The 20641-nt window shown below is 40.9% G+C and overlaps 1 pseudogene; it reads right to left on the reverse strand.

The window, feature by feature from the left end:
* Positions 1-627: 627 nt before the first annotated feature.
* LOC148017327 (uncharacterized) lies at positions 628-1629 on the reverse strand (annotated as a pseudogene).
* Between the last annotated feature and the right edge of the window lie 19012 nt (positions 1630-20641).

The following is a 20641-nucleotide window of genomic DNA, read 5'->3' on the forward strand; positions in this document are numbered from 1 at the left end:
TCTTTGTATCATGCCTTGTACTTATGCATGAGACATGGGAGCAACCACTATAACACAAATAACGGTCAACCATCCATGCATTAGACAAATAAGTTGTAAAAAGAAAGCATCTAGGAGAAGAGGAAGATCAAGGCTATCATGTCAAACTGGAGTTCCAATGTGAGAAAGACGTGTTCACATGGAAACACTGTCAATTTGTATTAAAATAATTTAAATTTAACAACTGACAAACCGTTGTCGAAGGATTGTCGAAAGTAAAGTCACAACCACAGAGGACTTTGAATACTTTCAGGATAGGAGGTCAATCTAGCGAAATCAGATTCAATTTAAAATCTCAATTTCAGATAATATGTGACATACAATCAACTTCATCTAAATGGAAACCTCTCCAATAAACATCTTGACAAAAATTCATGTCATTTAAATAGCCTGTCTTTTCCAAAGGAACAAGGAAATCTGAAGTAAGATCTAAGGGGTTGGAATAGGATCAAGAAGGCATCTTTGTATTCAGGTACAGTTTTTGTAGATACATACAGCTCTCTTGTATAGATTAAAAAATTCTGTAACAGTCAACCAAATCTGGAGCAACTTTTTGCAGATATAGACAGCTCATTCATATGATAGCAGCTACAAATCGAGCCCATCTGGAGGCAGATCAGCCTGCTCCAGCACCAGTCATCTCATAAAAGCTGGATCAAATTGCGAGTCTTTTCCCCTTTCTTCTTCCTTCTTTATACTCTTCTTAGGATTTTGAGAAAGCAGAGACAACAAGCAAGGAAGTGCTTCGTTGTCTAGGATAACCTGGGTCTGAATATCATCACCGGTCACAATATTTCCAACAGTCCGCAAAGTACTCAGGAGAACAGTGGTAACTCTTGCTGATTATCTTTGCTTTGACACATCCTAGGCATTGAAGGGTAGCTGGCTCTGAAGAGTGCACATTGCTGACTGCAATCCTCCTATCACTTTGAATTCGAAACCACACATATTTGAGATAAAATCCATTCACAGGTGCTGTCTCAGGGACATCGTCTGGAGTAATGGAACCATCTGATGGAGCAAGAGGACATAGGGAGTCAGCTCACAGCCCACGATAGGAATTTCTGAGGGCAGGTGCATTCGCAGTACACTTAGCATACTTCCCACTCCCTCAGCCGTGTAAACCTGTAAATTTCTGTGGTTGTGAACAACAATGCTCTCGTTTGGTAATCTTGACCAGCAATGTTTTCCTTCATCCACAAAGCCCTCAGAATTGCAAAGGCCACAACGCATTACTTGCAATGAGCACCAACCACTTCTTTTGAGAATTTACTCCCTCTACCTTCGTTGGAGGTAAGGGTATTGTGTGTCTTATCACAATCGGCCCGCTCGAAGGGCTCTATGTTCAGCTTCTTGTTGCAATCGAGCCCTGTACATTTCCTCTGTTTCCACCTTCAAATTTCTTTTAACCTGATTGATCATTCCACGGATGGTGGAGGTGTTGTCGTGGATGATAGTGCGGTAAGATTTGCGAAGGCCAAAGGCATGGAGGGTGCGACGATGGAGCTCCCGAGAGCCAGGGAAGCCGCGTACAAGGGTGATGACCAGACGGGGGCTCCATGCGATCTTAGGGACCACCTTCAACCCCATCGCGCCCTCTGTCTTCCTCCATCAAGATATCTTCGCTCACCTAATGATGTTGGTCCATGTATAGCCGAGTGAAGACTGCCTCTAACATCTGGCTGTCATTGCTAAGCTCTTTAGATGCATCGATTCCTAAACTGGAATGATAGGCTCATCCGACCCCCACTGATGGTCACTGGCAGTAAAGTGTCAGCCATAAAAACAAAAGGAAAGTGATCCTCCTATCCTTTGTCACCTCTGTCACAGCAGCTTTTTTCCATGATGTCCCTTCCTCTCTGCTGCTTTTTTGCTCTCTCCTGGTAGATTCCAATTATCTCACGCCTCCTCTCCCCATATGTCGTTTGTTTTTTTTCTACTTTGAACACATTATACCGCCTTTTTTAGCCTGTTTGCTTTTATCCTCTTTTCCGACCCCTTCTTAAAGCATCAGCATGCAATCCTTCACCAATTCCTAAAGCCATAATTTGGCTTGATTGTTTTCCATAAATAGGGCTTGATCTGAATCCACAAGGAGGCCACATGCTTGAAGAGTAGGAACAATCATTAACTCCAGCTAAACTGGCCAAACCCTTTCCTCTTGCATTTGCTTATACAATTTTAAAGCATTGTTACATTTACCCTGCTCAACATATGCTAAAAGCAATGCTGTCCATGACACCTCATCACGACCAGTTCTGCTTCTGGTAGGCTTCCACAGCATCAGAATGTAATATACGACTAATATCCAAAGAATTTGCTCTTCAACTTCCATTTTCTTGTAAAACTACAAGACCTTTTCTACTTTGTTATGGTCTACACAGGCTAAAAGCATTGCGTTCCAAGACACTGTATCATGGTGATGCAACTCTTTGAAAGTAGCCTCTGCTTCTGCAAATAAACCACACATGGCATACATACAAACCAATGCACTGCCAACAAAAAAGGTCTTATTCTAACCCCTCCTTACTATATTACCATGCAGAATAAAGATTCAAACATAAGAACTAAGTATGTACAAAATATCAACTCCCACACACAACTTTTGGGTGGATTTCACACCTCGAATGTGCAGCAATACGACATCCACCCCCTCTAATCTTGCGCATCCTCCGGATGGGCGAACTACCCATGATCGTTATCAAGATCCACAAACAGATCAATCTCTTGATTGTGCATTTTCGGTATATCAACAAGATTATCTGTCATATCATCTGTCTCTTCCATTAGAGTTTCTTCTCGTTGCTCTTCTCTTGCAAATTCTTCCAATGCATAATCTTCATCATCTCTTTTCTTGAAAATCTTGATTCTTTTTCCTGCAATAGGTACCCTAAGCACTCTCCCATCCAATTCTATCAACTCATATGTTGCATTATCAAAGACATGTCTGACTATGTACGGCCCAAACCATCTTTTCACCATCTTTCGAAGTGCAGTATGTTGATTTTCGAGGCTGCTATCAAAGACTAATACCCAGTCTCCCTCTTCTATTGCTCTAGGCCGCAAGCGATGCCTGCTGTCAAACCTGTCCTTATTTCTTAGTCTAGCAACCTTCAACCTATCAATAGCTAGCTGAATATCCTCTGGTCTTCTCTCTAACTGTCGAATCCGAAGAGTTAAGAGCTCCTCTCTCGTCAAATCCTCCTGCCAAGGTAAAACTGACCAAGTCAAAGCACAAGTCTCAGTCAGCATAACCGGTTTCTGACCATTCATCAACTCTGCAGGCATATATCCTGTGGTAACACTGTGAGTCGTACGATCAGGCCACAAAGAAAATGGCAGAAGTCTCGGCCATTCTCCAATCTGTCCTCTGCATGCTTTGGCTAATGCTTTCACTATCGGCGGATGTCCTCTTTCACTCTTCCCATTTCCCTCTGGATTGTATGCTGTAGTTAGAGCCAACTTGATTCCTAGTTGAGAGAAAAACTCCCTAGCTTCATCTGCATCCAATTCACCGCGATCCATAGTGATCTTACCCACACAGCCATACCTGTAGAAAATTTCTTCCAATAAGAACTTACATACTGCACTAGTGGTCTTCGTTCTCAAAGATCTGCCCTCAACATGATTGGTAAGATCCTCTCTAGCCAAAAAAATATATCTCATCTGCCATAGACCCATAGGCATAGTAACCAAGTCAACTACCCACTTATAATGAATGCATACCGGATAGGTTGGATGAAGCTCATCTCGATGACGCACTACCGAATACATCTGGCAGTCTCTACAAGTCTCTACAAAGTGAGAAACATCTCTATACATGCCTTTCCACCAATATTTCTCCTTGATTTTCTCATAAGTAGCCCACACTCCTCTATGTCCAGCCCAAGGACTCTCATGAAACTCCCTCATCACCTGTAACTGTGTCTCTCTATCGCAGACAACCCGCAAAGGTAATCCGCCTCTTTTCTTCGGATGCTTCCAAAGAAATCCATCCTTGAGAAAATAACCATAGGCTTTTCTTCTGATCTTCTTGAACTCTTCATCTGTCCATTCATCTCTTTTGCTTAGTGTACTAAGGTACTTGCCAATCTGCAACCAATCTCCAACATAGAGTTCTTCTATGAAAGCCACAATATCATAGACATGACAAACATGATCAACCATAGCGGCTGAAATTTCTACATCATCCTCTTCTGCAAGTAGTATTTCCTCATCATCATATCTGGCTCTAGACAGCATATCTGCCACTGGATTATCCTTCCCAGCTATGTGTTTAAATTCCGGATTTAATGACTTGATGTATGCAATCCATCTCAGCATAGCTATATCCGGAGTAGAGCAACTCGTAATCATACCTATCAATGGCAAGCAATCTGTCTCTACCACAACTGAAGCTCCAATAAAGTACTCCTTGTCACATTTGAGAGCCGTAACAATCCCCAGTAACTCCCTCTTTATTTGCGGATATCTCCTCTGTCTCCCGTTTAAGACTTTCGCCCCAAACCGAATAGCTACATGTTTCCATCTGCATCATCTTGACCCACAGCCCAACCTATGCCAATTGGACTAGTGTCAACTGTCAATACAATAGGGCTTCCACAATTATAATCCGCTTTCCTGAGAGTAGGAGCAATCTGCAATAACTTCTTCAATTTCCGCATGGCTCTAGTGTGGCTCTCATCCCAATAAAATTTTTGCCCCTTTCGAAGGAGCTGATATAAACAATCTGCTATGTGTGCAAGATGGGGTATCCAAATCATGTAAAACACACAAGCTCTAATGAATCTCCAAACCTCCGAAGTGGTAGAAAAATACTCTGTAATCTTGCCTATAGCATCCATCTTATCAGGTGAGGGTTTCCTGCCATAATATCCACACATATGTCCAACAATGACAACCTCATTTACTCCAAAAACAAATTTTTGCCCTGATAGTGTCAAGTTCACTTCTTCCAACCTGGCCAAAATCTTTTCACAAGCTGAAATATGATCAGTCACAAAGTATCTGCATCCCTGCTCATTTAGACTCTCATTCTTCTCTTCTTCTGCAAACCCCTTAATGGGCACATCATCCAAGAAAGGCATGGTAAGCTGAGGTATGTAATCACGAAGGACCTTATGCATGGCATTCATCATATGCACAACAGAATTAGTGGCACCTTGAGGCAAGGTACACATCCTGACAAGCCCAATAGGAGTTCTCATAGTGGTTATGTCCCTGCTTTCCAAAGCCAACTGAAATTGATCATATCCCGAATACAAATCACCTAAAGAATAGATGGCACGTCCTGCAAATGCTTCTGTAAACTCATCCACAACTGGACCTATACCAACATTCCTGATAGTAACTCTGTTTAGTGGCTGCATGTCCTGTATAAATCGGAGAGTACCATTCTTCTTTGGAACCGTAAACCACCTATTTGAGTATGGTGCAGATGAAGGCTCTAGGATTCCCATCATGATTTTCTCATTCAACAAATCAATCAGCTTTGGCAAGTGTGCCTTAGGCACTGGAATAGGTCGGAGGTTCCATGGAATATGAGGAATAGTAAAGATCACCATAGGAGCAACAATATCCGGATTCACACATCCAATCTCATGCGGGAAAAAAGCAAACCCCCTTCCATGTCGCTCAAGCATCTCCTGAAAGCATTGCTTCTCTGTGGATAGCAAGAAATCACCATTTCCAATTTTCAATTCACCAAGAGTCTCTGCTGAAAATTTATGTCCTATATGCTCCGGATTCCTCAAAATTGGCTATTTGGCAGCCCTCTCTATTTGCTGATCACTGTCAGGTGGAAGCGGTACAGCTACCGGCTTCACCTTCTTATCCACAGTCTTGTATTTGTGTCAACCCTGGCTTCATTATGATCCTCTGCATTAATCAAATCTTGCTGTAAATCAACAATTCTGCACTTCAGTGGTGGCTGAATATCCTCAGCCCTCTGCTCTATGGACTGCATAGGAACAGCCCTAAACTCTGGATGCTAAAATATTTCAGCAGTAAACTCTGTTGGCTGAAAGTTTTCAGCCCTCTGTGTCTCTGTAAGCTGATCATAATCAGCTGGAAACTCTGTTTGCTGAATTTCTTCAGCACTGAACACTTTTTGCTGAGCCACCTCAGCCTTTGACTCAATCTGTAACACAAAATCTGCAATTTCATGAAGCATGTCCAGGGATTACACTAATACATTACTGTGACAACTCTACATATCAGTTTTCAGCATATTTTCCATCTCTATCATCGTATCTACACAAATCATACTGTCATACATCCCATCTATATGCTCATCATCCTCTAAAATTCCTGCATTTTTCAAAATTTTCTCCTTCCTGTATATGTACTGCCTGGCAGCTCTAGGCAACTTAGAAGTCTTCTGATAGCTCATCGAAGTGTTTGCTGAAATCCCAACAAAACCGGAGGAGAAAACACTGCTGCCAGGAGGCGAGAACTCCAATCTCCTCTGCTCTGTACCACCATCATCTCGCGAAACAGCGGTACCTAATGAAAACCTGAATCTCTCACAATGGGCAAAGGCACATCTCTAAGAGTATCCATGTTTCTAACATGGTTCACACACACAGTCATAAACTGAACTTCTCTCATACCATCTTTAATGCGAATCCGTGCATAAGCAGATCCATCATCCATTACCTTTGTTTCCATACGCATCTCTGTGATGAATGGCTGTCCAAGAATTATGGGATAAGAGCATGAATCCTGCACAAAGAAATGGAGATCCTCCTCTACATCTCCAATAGAAACCCTGACACTGGGACAGGCAGCATACAAATCACCTGCAGTGTTGTTGGCGGCTCTCATATGCCACCCATGCTCTACATCCATAGGCCATTTGTTACTTTCATAAACTCCACAAACTATGAGATTAATCTCTGAACCATGATCCACCGAAGCAACATAAGGCACCTGTTTCTCTCCAATTTTTACCATCGTCTCTGTAGTTGCCCTAGCCCAATGACTCTGCGAAAAGTGACTACGCGGTATCAAGACAGGCTCATCAGTTTCAGCATAGTGCATAGGCTAGAACTCTCTTCTCTATCTGTGGAAAAACAGAAGCATTCTCAACCATAACCTTATCCTCATCCTCATCCAACTCCCCAATCAAAACTCCATGTGTATCAGCAGTAGGCAATGCATGTCTTTTCCTCTTCAGGACCTCTTGGAACTGATCTTGAAACTCTCTTTTCGGGATGCCCAAAACCTCAAAAATAGTAAAAGTCACCTCACTACCAAGTATCTTATCATTAAAGATTTTCTTCATGTCTGTAGATGTCTCAATATCAGACATCAATCTAAACCCTGGTTGTTTTCTCTCTCTAGGCTCTTGTCTTTTTTCTTTCTTTTGAGCATCTTCCATTTGTCGTTCTGGCCCTAGTCTCAAAGACGGTCCTGCAGTAGGTGGAGTAACAAACTCACCCCCTCTAGTCTTTTTAGCTGCACTTGGATTTTCTTCATCCCTCTTAGGCTTCTCCTCAACAAGTACATCTGCTCCCTGAGACTTAGCCAAGTAGGCATAAATAGAGTACCTGTCAACAGGTGAATCCCAACCTATCTCAGATCTGATGCTAGAGCCTGCACTAGTCAAAACAGTTTGCTAAATTTTTCCCTTGTTTGCCGTCTCCATAGCATAAGTCCATAATGTTGACTGATTCTCTAATCCCTTCTCAATCTGAACTCCATATGCAGAAGCATCTCCTCTACCTGCCACATAAGAAGTATGCGCAGCCATGTCATCCACTAACTTCTTCATTCCGCCTTTCCCAAAGTTGGTAGCAAGCGGAGCTCCTGTTTCAGTCAACCAAATCTTACCATCTTGTCCCCAAAATACCAAATTGTTCCTCCTTGCATCTTGAAAAGATTCACAATCCCTGCAATGCTGATGGTCCGTACTATCGCACCAAATACATCTTCGATCTCTCCTAGGTGCAGTAGGAGCACTAGAAGAAATAGTAGGCACAGTCGAAGCAAACTGCTCTTTCAATTTTCCCACCAATTCTGCTTTAACTGACTCCAGTGTCAAATCCGTTATGCCTTTGATTATGTCATCAAGAGAGGTAGGCACCGACGGAGCAGATGGTTTTGGAGCAGAAGATGCTGGCATCGGTCATGGAACAGGAGTAATAGGAGGAGTGAAAACAGTAGGCACTGGCATAGGCCAAGAAACTGGCTGAGGAGGAGAAAAAATAACAGGGACAGAAGCAGGCATAGGAGCAGAAGACGGTGTCGGTGTCATAGAACCATTCTGTAGACGGGTCTTCCATATCCTCCTCTTGGTCAAAGTCAAGACTGCATCCTGGGCATCTTGCCAATCCGTTTTAAGACCCATAGGCTTTATGCGATCCTCAAGAAGCTCTCCCAATTCTTCCTGAAGAGCAGGATCTGCAACTTGCAAGAAAAGCTCAACTTTCTCAACATCCAATGCTCTTTATTCAATGGCATCAAGCTGACTATACCTTTCTTCAAATTCTCGAATCAACTCTGAAGCAGCTAAACCTTTGTTTGGCATGTAGACCCACTCTCGGAATGACCGCTGTGTAGCCATCCCAAAGTCCTCAAGGAAATACTCTTCTTTCAGGGCTTTCTTAAAATCTTGCCAATGTGAATTTTGAATAAAAAGATCAGTCACTTTTGCCCTCAAGGCGGGTGTGACAAGACGAAGGAAATACTTACTCATAAGTCTAGCTGGAACTCCAAAAAACCCCATCTTGATCTCATATGTCTTCAAATATGCTGAAACATTACGGCCATCAAATAGCTTGTTCTCATTCTCAACTGCTTCAATCGCCTTAGTCGCGTTGATTGCATTCTCCTACTCCGAATGTAGTTGCCTTTGCTGAGACAACTATTGTTGATGCTCATTCTCAACTGCTTCAATCGCCTTAGTCGCGTTGATTGCATTCTCCTACTCCGAATGTAGTTGCCTTTGCTGAGACAACTATTGTTGATGCAATTGCTGCTGCTACTGCATATACAATTGTGTCTGCTGATTTTGAAGCTGCATATACATGGACATATTCTGCAAAATTTGCTTTAGATCATCCGTTGAAGTACTTGACGCAGCAGTCAATGATGGAGCTAAAGTAGAGGACGCAGCTGGAATTGTAGAAGAGACTGAAACGGATGCTGAAGTATCTCCCATCCTGAAATTTATGCGACGCTTTCACGTCGGGTTCACCAAAGATGTCGAAGGATTGTCGAAAGTAAAGTCGCGACCACAGAGGACTTTGAATAATTTCAGGATAGGAGGTGAATCTAGCGAAATCAGATTCAATTTAAAAGCTCAATTTCAGATAATATGTGACATACAATCAACTTCATCTGAATGGAAACCTCTCCAATAAACATCTTAACAAAAATTCATGTCATTTAAACAGCCTGTCTTTTCCAAAGGAACAAGGAAATCTGAAGTAAGATCTAAGGGGTTGAAATAGGATCAAGAAGGCATCTTTGTATTCAGGTACAATTTTTGTAGATACATACATCTCTCTTGTATAGATAAAAAAAATATGTAACAGTCAACCAGATCTGGAGTAACTTTTCGCAGATATACACAGCTCATTCATATGATAGCAGCTGCAAATCGAGCCCATCTGGAGGCAGATCAGCCTGCTCCAGCACCAGTCATCTCATAAAAGCTGGATCAAATTGCGAGTCTTTTCCCCTTTCTTCTTCCTTCTTTATACTTTTCTTAGGATTTTGAGAAAGCAGAGACAACAAGCAAGGAAGTGCTTCGTTGTCTAGGATAACCTGGGTCTGAATATCATCACCGGTCACAATATTTCCAACAGTCCGCAAAGCACTCAGGAGAACAGTGGTAACTCTTGCTGATTATCTTTGCTTTGACACATCCTAGGCATTGAAGGGTAGCTGGCTCTGAAGAGTGCACATTGCAGACTGCAATCCTCCTATCACTTTGAATTCAAAACCACACATATTTGAGATAAAATCCATTCATAGGTGCTGTCTCAGGGACATCGTCTGGAGTAATGGAACCATCTGACAGCGCAAGAGGACATAGGGAGTCAGCTCACAACCCACGATAGGAATCTTTGAGGGCAGGTGCATTCGCAGTACACTCAGCATACTTCCCACTCCCTCAGCCGTGTAAACCTGTAAATTTTTGTGGCTGTGAACAGCAATGCTCTCGTTTGGTAATCTCGACCAGCAATGTTTTCCTTCATCCACAAAGACCTCAGAATTGCAAAGGCCACAACGCATTACTTGATAGTGCGGTAAGATTTGCGAAGGCCAAGGGCATGGAGGGTGCGACGATGGAGCTCCCGAGAGCCAGGGAAGCCGCGCACAAGGGTGATGACCAGACGGGGGCTCCATGCGATCTTAGGGACCACCTTCAATGCCATCGCGCTCTTTGTCTTCCTCCATCAAGATATCTTCGCTCACCTAATGATGTTGGTCCATGTATAGCCGAGTGAAGACTGTCTCTAACATCTGGTTGTCATTGCTAAGCTCTTTAGATGCATCGATTCCTACACTGGCATGATAGGCTCATCCGACCCCCACTAATGGTCACTGGCAGTAAAGTATCAGCCATAAAAACAAAAGGAAAGCGATCCTCCTATCCTCTGTCACCTCTATCACAGCAGCTTTTTTCCATGATGTCCCTTCCTCTCTGCTGCTTTTTTGCTCTCTCCTGGTAGATTCCAATTATCTCGAGCCTCCTCTCCCCATATGTCGTTTGTTTTTTTTCTACTTTGAACACACTATACCGCCTTTTTCAGCCTGTTTGCTTTTATCCTCTTTTCCGACCCCTTCTTAAAGCATCAGCATGCAATCCTTCACCAATTCCTAAATCCATAATTTGGCTTGATTGTTTTCCATAAATAGGGCTTGATCTGAATCCACAAGGAGGCCACATGCTTGAAGAGTAGGAACAATCATTAACTCCAACTGAACTGGCCAAACCCTTTCCTCTTGCATTTGCTTGTACAATTTTAAAGCATTGTTACACTTACCCTGCTCAACATATGCTGAAAGCAATGCTGTCCATGACACCTCATCACGACCAGTTCTGCTTCTGGTAGGCTTCCACAGCATCAGAATGTAATATACGACCAATATCCAGAGAATTTTCTCTTCAATCTCCATTTGCTTGTAAAACTGCAAGACCTTTTCTACTTTGTTATGGTCTACGCAGGCTAAAAGCATTGCGTTCCAAGACACTGTATCATGGTGATGCAACTCTTTGAAAGTAGCCTCTGCTTCTGCAAATAAACCACACATGGCATACATACAAACCAATGCACTGCCAACAAAAAAGATCTTATTCTAACCCCTCCTTACTATATTACCACGCAGAATAAAGATGCAAACATAAGAACTAAGTATGTACAAAATATCAACTCCCACACACAACTTTTGGGTGGATTTCACACCTCGAATGCGCAGCAATACGACACCGTTGTTTGGAATAGAGAGTAGTAGAAAGAAAAAGTGGAAAGCTAAAAGGGATGAATAGGACTATAAGGTCAAATTTCAATTCTGGTGAGCTAGAATGCGTTCACATGGAAGATAAGAAAAGTGAGAAAAAAGGCTAAAGGGCAAGAACAGGCCCTAAGAAAACGGGGTAGAACACAAAAATTGGGTAAGAAAGGGACATCAACAAGGCATAAATAAAATAGGGTATCATTTAAGATTAGATAGCAATGTGTCCATGGATATATGCAAACAAGACACGCAAATATGCATCCCCATACTTAAAAGCTTAACAAATTGGTCTGGCTAATCAACAATGATCTAACACTCCCATACCCTTGCCTCGTTGCACTAAGATATGTCACACACATAAATTAAAAAAATAGGTAGAGTTAGAACACTTGGCCTAGTTAGTTGGATGATGATGTGGAGTGTCTCAACACATTGGTAGTTGAAGTAGTCTGCAAAGGTACCATAGCTCGCCACAGCATACATCCAGCACATAGCAAGAACCATGCAGTAGCACCCAGAAAGGCAGCATTATTGATAAAGAACTGGTTAAGTTGTTGGTGCCGAAGAATATAGCACTCAGCTCAATAGACGCTCATGTAAGAATGGTAGATCAATCACTCACCCCATGGCTCACATCACAAAGGGGAAGGAAGGAAATCCCATATCTCATACTCAATTGAGAAATCAACAAGGAGAATGATGCAGAGAAAGTATGGTAGTCTGCATAATTGATGGTGCATCAGTGCATCCCAACCCATCTGGCACATGTGTGAGAAGACATGCTAGGGAGACTTGTAGTGCAATGCACAAAATAGAGTGATATATTCACTAGTGATGGCACATGCCCATCCTGTGCATAGGAAATTCTCACCTCTCAAAGTTGATTGAAGAGAAAATCGGTCTCACTCAACCCCCCCTCTGTCTCATGCTTTGTTAATGATTATAGGAGGGTAGCTAATACTCACAACTTCATTCAATTAGGATGAAAGCTCACATAATTCAGGGGTTGTTACAGAAGAACATCTTTGTCTTGTCGATTATGTCAACTAATGTCTATTGATGAAGAGGCGCACCCAGGGAGGTAGCCAACAGAAAGGAACTTGATTTGTATCTGGAAGAAATCGTCTATTGTGGGGGCTAGATACACTGATAGAAGAGCACGATGCAATGCACCAAGGGAGGTGGCTTCAGAACTATGGCATTGGGAATTGCTACTAAGAAGTTAATTGTTCTAGACTATGGGATGTTGCCACCTTTTTCACGGCCAGCTTCTTGTCCAAGGGTACTTACAACCTTTTCTAAGAACGAGGCTTGTAATGACACTAGGGAATCTTGTCATTTTCTCTCATAATAGCTTTCTTTTCTTTTCTTTTTCTTTCTCTTTTTTTTCATAAAATTAATCCTACTCTCGAGGGCATTTTTACATTTTCTCAAAGAGTAGGTTGGCATGATAGGGACCGAAGTCCTTTTCTCTCATGACCTATTTTTCTTTTCTCTCATGATAGTAGTATAATAAGTACAAAGCAGTGACACCTCAAAGGGAGAGGAACTGTCGACTATGATTGTTAGGATCCCCAAAGAGGATAATACTTCTTTAAACAGTAACCATTAATCAAGAAGGGATCATTGAGGCATCAATGGCTTGCACTTGGACACAACCATTAGGGGTAATATTCCTTGTAGGGGCCCATCCAACATTATTGGATCTTCCCTAGAAACTTTCCAAAGTGAAATCATAAGCAAGGACTTAATCACCTTTCTTGAATTTGTTATACTTATGAAGTTGTCATGGTAAGCCTTTTGTTGAGTCTGTGTGGCTTCTATATACTGTAAAGCCATACATTGTATTTCGTCCAAACATTCCAAGTGTAGAAGGTAGTGCTATAAGGACTCATTATTTGCCAAGTGCTCAATTATGGCCATTCGCAAATATGGTAGCTCTAAATTGACAGGAAAAATAGCTTATGTGTCGTATACTAGCTCAAGTGTGTCTATCCTATAGAAGCCTTATGGGAGGTCCACAGGGCCTCTATAATTTGATCGTCCCAATCACAATGATGTGCAACAATCATCCTTGTCAAGATCAAGTAAAGGATACGATTGGTAACTTTGACTTGGCCGTTGGCCACCGTGGGGTAGTAGAGTGTGGACTTGAATGGTAGATCTTATAAAGATTTATCGGTTCTTCCATAATCTTGTTTAGAAAGTGAGTGCCCTTGTCACTAACTAGCTCTAAGAGACTGCCAAAGTGAGTGATGATATTCTCATATAAAAACAAGGCCATGCTATTACCATCATCTCATTTGAAAGCTTTAGCTTCACACGAATTCCTCACATAGTCCGTACACATACCAAGATGTATTGATTCTACTTCCTTCTAGCTAGAGTGTTGATTGGACCCATGAAATTGATGCCCCAATTCTTGAATTGATCTAGGGGAAGGATGGGCTATAGCGACATTGCATTGGATTTGGTAGCCTTTTCATATGCTTCCACTAACAAGCACATCACAATGTTTTCGATAGTCATAGGCATCTTTATGAAGTGTAGGCCACCAATAACCTACGAGCAATACCTTTCTCGCTATCAATTCTCATGCAAAGTGTCAGCCACATGGCTCATCAAGTCATGCTTTTAGTACTATCCTAATCTCATCTCCCGCAACACATCTCCGTAGCACTTCATATTTTCCTCTCTTGTACAAAGCATCACCTAACAGAGTGTAGGGAACTAATTCCAACAAAAGCTTCTTCTCTCTACTAGAGATGCTAGGGGAGTACTATTGTGTGGCCAACAGGTTGGCAATATTGGCATACCATGGGGTTATTATTTTGACTAGAAATAGGAAAGCATCAAGAAAGTTTGGATCATCCTACTACTCTTCATCAATCTAAGGGATTTGTGATAGATGATTAACCAAAACACAGAAGCGACCAAGCTTGGTAACCACTTCAAAATCAAACTCCCAAAACAAAAGGATCCACCTCATCACTTGACCTTTCTCATCTGCCTTATACATCAAGAAGGGTATGCCTCATGATCCACATAAAAGTTGAAATTGCATCAATAGTAGGCAGTGTTAAAAATTTTCCAACGCAAACACCATCGGTAGGTATTCTAACTTTGTCACTGTGTAGTTCCTTTCTCGATCAATGACTCTTTGTCTTGCATAGTAGATGGGCTAGCTTTGGGAGCCTATATGACATAAGAGTGACTACACCTAATCCTTCTACAGATGCATCAGTGTGTACATGGAATTCCTTCGTCCGCTGAGGAGGTTCCAAGATTAGCGCTTCAATCAGACGCTACTTCAGAGTATTAAAAGCTTCTACACAATCAACGGTCCAAGTAAACTATCCATATTTCCTCATCAATTTATGCGAGGGGATTTCCTTTGCTGCAAAATGTGCTATGAACCACGTATAATAGCCCACATGGTAGAGAAATCCCCTTAATTGTTCGAGATTAGTTGGTGCTATTAGAGCTGAAAACTTCTCAATATTGGCCATTAAATCTATATACTATCCCTTGTGTAGAGACAATGTGGCCTAGAAGAACTCCTAAAGAGACTCCAAAGATATATTTATTGGGGTAAAGGGTGATCCCATACTCTCCACATCGATCATAGCATTGCCCTAAGTATCCCCAATGACTGAAAATTAGGTTATAAACACAAAAGTAATCTAGATATACCTCAATAAAATCATGTAGGTGATTTTGAAATGCAAATATCATCATCCTTGAAAGGTAGCAAGGACGTTACACAGCCCAAACTGCATCACTCTATAACCATAAGTCTCCCATTCTATTGTGAGGTTTGTTTTTTATTGTTCATCTTCTGCTATCTAGACTTGGTTTTACCCACTAAATCCATCTAGTAGAGAATAGAGCTCGTGTCCACCACTATGTCTAACAGTTGGTCTGTCAAAGGGATAGGAAAATGATCCTTCTTTTCCTTGGAATTCAGTTGCAAAAGTCCATAAATATTCATAACTTTTCATTCTTCATGGGTACTACCATGATGGAAAAAACCCATTCCCACTGGATAGATAAACTCAGCTTCAAGGAGCTTCAATAACTCTACTTTCACTAAGGCTGAGTGAATTGGACTCATGCACCTTTATCTTTGGCTTATTGGTTTGATATCAAGCTCTAGGTTGATGTGATACTAACACACCATGGGATCAATCTCCTTGAATCTTTATATGACCACACAAACATGTCCAACTTCTCCTTTAATAGGTCATGCAGGACTGCCAACTCCTCTTTTGGAAGACTGGTATCCACCTTCAAGTGGCATTCAATACCATCTGTATCCACAAAAGTTAACTGATTTTCTCCTTCCACTTTTGACCTGTACACAACCATGGAATCAATCTCCTTTAGAAATTTATATGTCTATGAAAACACACCATGGGATTAATCTCCTTTAGAACTTTATATGACCATGTAAACATGTCCAACTTTTCCTTTAGTAGGTCATGCACATAGAACTCAGAGCTCCTCTTCTAGAAGACTAGTACCCATCTTCAAGTGACATTCAATACCATCTATATCCACAAAAGTTAACTTCTTTTTCCCTTTCACTTCATGGATGAAGGCCCCACAAACTCCTAGGTATAGATTTGACTCCTTCAAGGGAGTGAGCTTCTCATCCAACTTCTCCTTTAATAGGTTATGTAGGAATAACAACTCCTCTGCTAGAAGACTGGTATCCACCTTTAAGTGATACTCAGTACCATTTGTATTCGCAAAATTCAACTACTTTTCCCCTTCCACTTCATGGATGAAGGTCCCACAAACTACTTTTGGGTATATATCTCTGACTCCTTGAAGGGAGTGGCATCCTTTTCTCATGTTCCACATGAAGTGACTTCTTCTTTCGATGGGGACTCGGATGGCTCTTTGGGATGTTGAAATAGTATCATGGTGGTCTTGGATTTTATGGGAGAGTTTATTATCTCTTGATTTGAAGGCTTATCTTTTGATAATGCCTCTAGGAATGTCACATAACATGAACCATCTATGTTTTGCTTGGCCTGCAGTACTCCTGTTTGTTGGAAAGGTGCATCAGGATTGTCCTTCCTTGAGAAGGGTAAAATCAAGTGACTAGAGCCACTGCTAAAGGAGGGCTTAGTTTGTTTAGTCTATTGCTTATAGATTTTTTGCATATAATGTGATTCATTTACCAGTCCAAGTGGTGCTTGAGTCATTCTACTCCACAGCATGGGATCTTCAGCTTCTATAACCTTTGGGATTTTCTCATCATTAGTATCCTCTTTTGGTTGGATAGATTGCTCCACCTCGCTTTCATAATTTGCATTTGGACTTTCATCATCATCCTCTTTAGACTCTTGTGTTGCCTCGTAGAAGATTAATAGGAGAAAAACATACTCTCTATTGTATCTTCTACTTCTGCTTTTGCCTCTGGCTCTACTTTTGTCCCTACTCCTATATATGTCTCTATCTCTACTTCTATCTTTGTCTCTACTTCTGTCTCTATCTCTACTTCTGTCTCTTTCTCTCATTATGTCTCTAGCTCTGTTGTGGACATACCAAAATGCATGACACTATATGCAAATACTCTCCACTCAATGGCAAAGGAAATTTTTAGTCTATCATTTGGTTGGACTTGGGATAATGTCCTTGTGATGTTGCAACATTTAGTTTCCTATGATTAATGCATACTCAATTTTTTCCACTTTTCATGAGCACCACCATAATCAATGATATCCAATCAATATGTTGAATTTCATATATCAATCCTATTGTTTATAGTTTCTCAATCTCTTCCTTGATGGGTGTAGCAAGGATTCATAGGGTACAATCTTTGCTTGATAGGCCGTGCATCAAGCTTAAGAAGAATCGTGTGAGTAAGGACTTATAATAGGACTCCCTTAAGGTCAAAGTAGCTTCACACAAAACATCTCGATATTCTTTTAGTAAGCCCAACAATATGCTTTATCTTGTTTAATGAGGTCTTCAACAATATATACAATTTTAGAGGCTTTCCTAGATTTTGTTATATTTGCCTCTTTGACTTTTTCTAGTTTCTCAATGGGTCACTACATATTCCTTCTCACTTATCTCCAAGTAATACAATCACTCAATCGCTTTTTTGAATTTTGTGAAGTGTGAAGGTAAATCCCTAGGTTTCTTCTGGCTAGAATATTTTGATGCACTATTGTGTGTCTCATCCTTCAAATGTTTTCTTTGCAAATGGACTAGAATTTTCATTTTAGAGTGCATAGACTAGGTGGGTGGTTAGAATCGCTATCATCCTCCATGTCAAAGTCAAAGCTTACTCTAGCCATCTCTTGGGATTTATGATTGCCACTTTCTGCAAGTAGTCTCTCAAGTTTTGAATATGGGTTATTGCTATGATGTCCCACTTATTTGCAATCCAAAACTTTAAGATATTCAAGCCATTCCAATTCAAATATTATCCTAACAACCCTAGCATCAATGAGCAAGATTGTAGATTAAATTTTCTCAATGGTGTAGTTATCAATGTCATAATCTACAAAATCAATATATTCAATGTCTTGAATTGATGGGTCATCCTCAGAGTCACTCAATTCCTTAGCATCGACTCCTTGGACTTGCTATGATAATGGTGGCTATGATAATTTGACCATCGACTGCCTTTGAGTAGAGTATGGAGTGGGATGGAAATATTAGTTGTTGCAAGGGCTATGATAATGGTGCCTGTGAAATTTTGATAGCCATATGGCAAGCAACTTGCATCAGGAGAGAGAGAGGTCTCTTCTCCATGGGGCTATAGATCTATTGGGAGTCTATTGGTGGCTCTGTGGAGATTTCATCAAGCTATCACGGCCGTTTTGGGAGAAAAACATGAGATAGTGGAAACAAACTAGGAATGTTGAGGATTTCATTAGCGTGAGGTTCTTCTTGTATTGCCCTTACCTATTCCTGAACCTTGTCGAGATTGTGGCGAGCTGTTGCACGAGGTTAAGGTAGGAATTAACCTTATTAGCAAGGGTTTCTTTAGTGGTATTGGCTGCAATTGTAGCACTCTCTACACTAGAAACAATAGTTTTTGGGGATGGAGATGTAAGCCCTTTGCTCTTGAGCTTGAGATCAGCCTTTTTTTGTCACTTTTTCACATTTTTCTTATATATTCCCATTCCATCCATCATTATGGGTCCCTCAAGGTTGAATCTTCCAAGGGAGAGGAGGGGGGATGATGTTGAGGAGGGGAGAGCTTAGCTTGATAGGGGACAACCCTACAGTTTCCCTAGGTTTTATTTTTTGGCCTTTCTTTCCACTGGGGGGCTTCTTCTTCTTCTCCCTTCATCTTCCTTATCCTTCTTTTTTCCCTATTTTCTTCTTCCTCCTTTCTTTTATTCTTTCTCTTAGACTCCTTTTTCGTTTTCTTCTCCTTCTTCTTCTCTTCTCTTTTTTTTTCCTAAAAATAAAGTTACTTCTTTTTCACCTTAAATTTTTTTCTTTATTAACACCATACATTTAAGCAAGACCATCCTTCCCTAATCACAATACAATCACAATAAGAGGAAAGGGGACGGGCAGCAGCCCCTAAGCCTAGAAAAAGATGTATGTGGTGTGACAGTTTGCAGCACAAGAGAAAGGATTGTGCTGGCAATGAGGAGGCCTTGGCACGACAACTTATCTTTTGGAAAGATGCCAAGATCCATGCACAAGAAACGGGATTGCCTCTTGCTTTGAATTTTGGAGAGGTTGGTATGCAGAAGTTGTTGGAAGCAGTTTATGTAGAATAGTTTCAGTCCCCTGAGCAAATAACTATTAAGAACCTTACAATAACTAGTAGATTTTAGTTCAAAATCATATCATATATTCCCAAACATGTGGCAAAGCGTCTAGATAAAATAGCATTCCAAGCAATTGGCATTGTTCAATCACTTGACATGTAGGTATATTCAGCATTCAATGACTAACAACAATATGTCTATCAAAATGAGGTTCTTCTCAGCTCAAAGTAGCTATAAACCACAACAACCAGGCGTCACAACCTTTGGGAGTCAATACATGATTGAATATGCACAAATGCTTGTCTAGTTATTTAGGCAACAATGCCGCATATGCTGCCATAGGCAGGCTATTAACAATTAGCTTCACTACAATGGCAGTAGTAAATCAATTCAAAATTGAGCATTTAATACTCACAAAATTCCACAAGTCATCCAACCCCATGTGACCTCATTCAGGCATGGTTAGACATCAATGCATACTCCTATGAGCTTCAAAAATCCAAGACTCGCATTATTCCAAGATTATGGTAATAGTATGCATGCTATGTCTTACTTGTACATGAAGATCAATAGCTTTGATAAGTGCTTAACCAACCAAAGGTATTGACATGATTACTTATCAATCATTGTACCCTCTACAAGTATGGCATTCATTAACAATGGATTTCCATTAATCATTGCTAGTGCATAAGAGAGCATCAAGTATGTTTCAAGCTAGACTAAATGATCTTCATGCCCATTGATACATTTACTACTATTGCAAATATGAGACAAATACAAGATTCAAATAATGTTCATTGATGCCAATTGTACCCTTAAATTTAATGCTTAGGACGTGCTGTACAAAAGGCAAACATGACGTGTTGAAATTGTCTCCATAGTCAAGAAGAACATGCACATTTTTTTCTTGTTATCCACATTGATTATTGCTATTGGTTATTCTCCAAAATACTTAGTCATACATGCTCAAGGTGTTCCAAAGATGCTTCTCTCCAGTAGCATGTTATGGAAGAGGTGAGTCAGGAGCAGAAACAGGATAACACAAGAGGGCAAAAAGAAGGGCAAGCAGCTAGGATATAAGTTGCAATCGGACATTGAGATAGCCACAAATCCTAAGAAGGTTCTTGAAGAACGGATCTTAGGTGCTTGGCATTGCCAAGCGAGAATTTCATGATGAGATCATTGACATAATTAAAAGGAAGCGTCAGTTTCTTGGTGATACCACTAGTGCATTGTTGCTGCAATTTGAAGAGGAAACTAGTTTATTGGGTATTCTAGTTGAATATGAGCATGAATTAAGTACTGGATTATCTATGCAGGATGCTACTAATTAGTGGAGAGCATGTGGAAAATAGAAGAAAGTGGCTAAAAATGCATTGTCT

This window comes from Lygodium microphyllum, chromosome 22 (assembly GCF_053477565.2).
Source record: "Lygodium microphyllum isolate KBCC chromosome 22, Lygodium_microphyllum_v1.1.10, whole genome shotgun sequence".
NCBI lineage: Eukaryota > Viridiplantae > Streptophyta > Polypodiopsida > Schizaeales > Lygodiaceae > Lygodium > Lygodium microphyllum.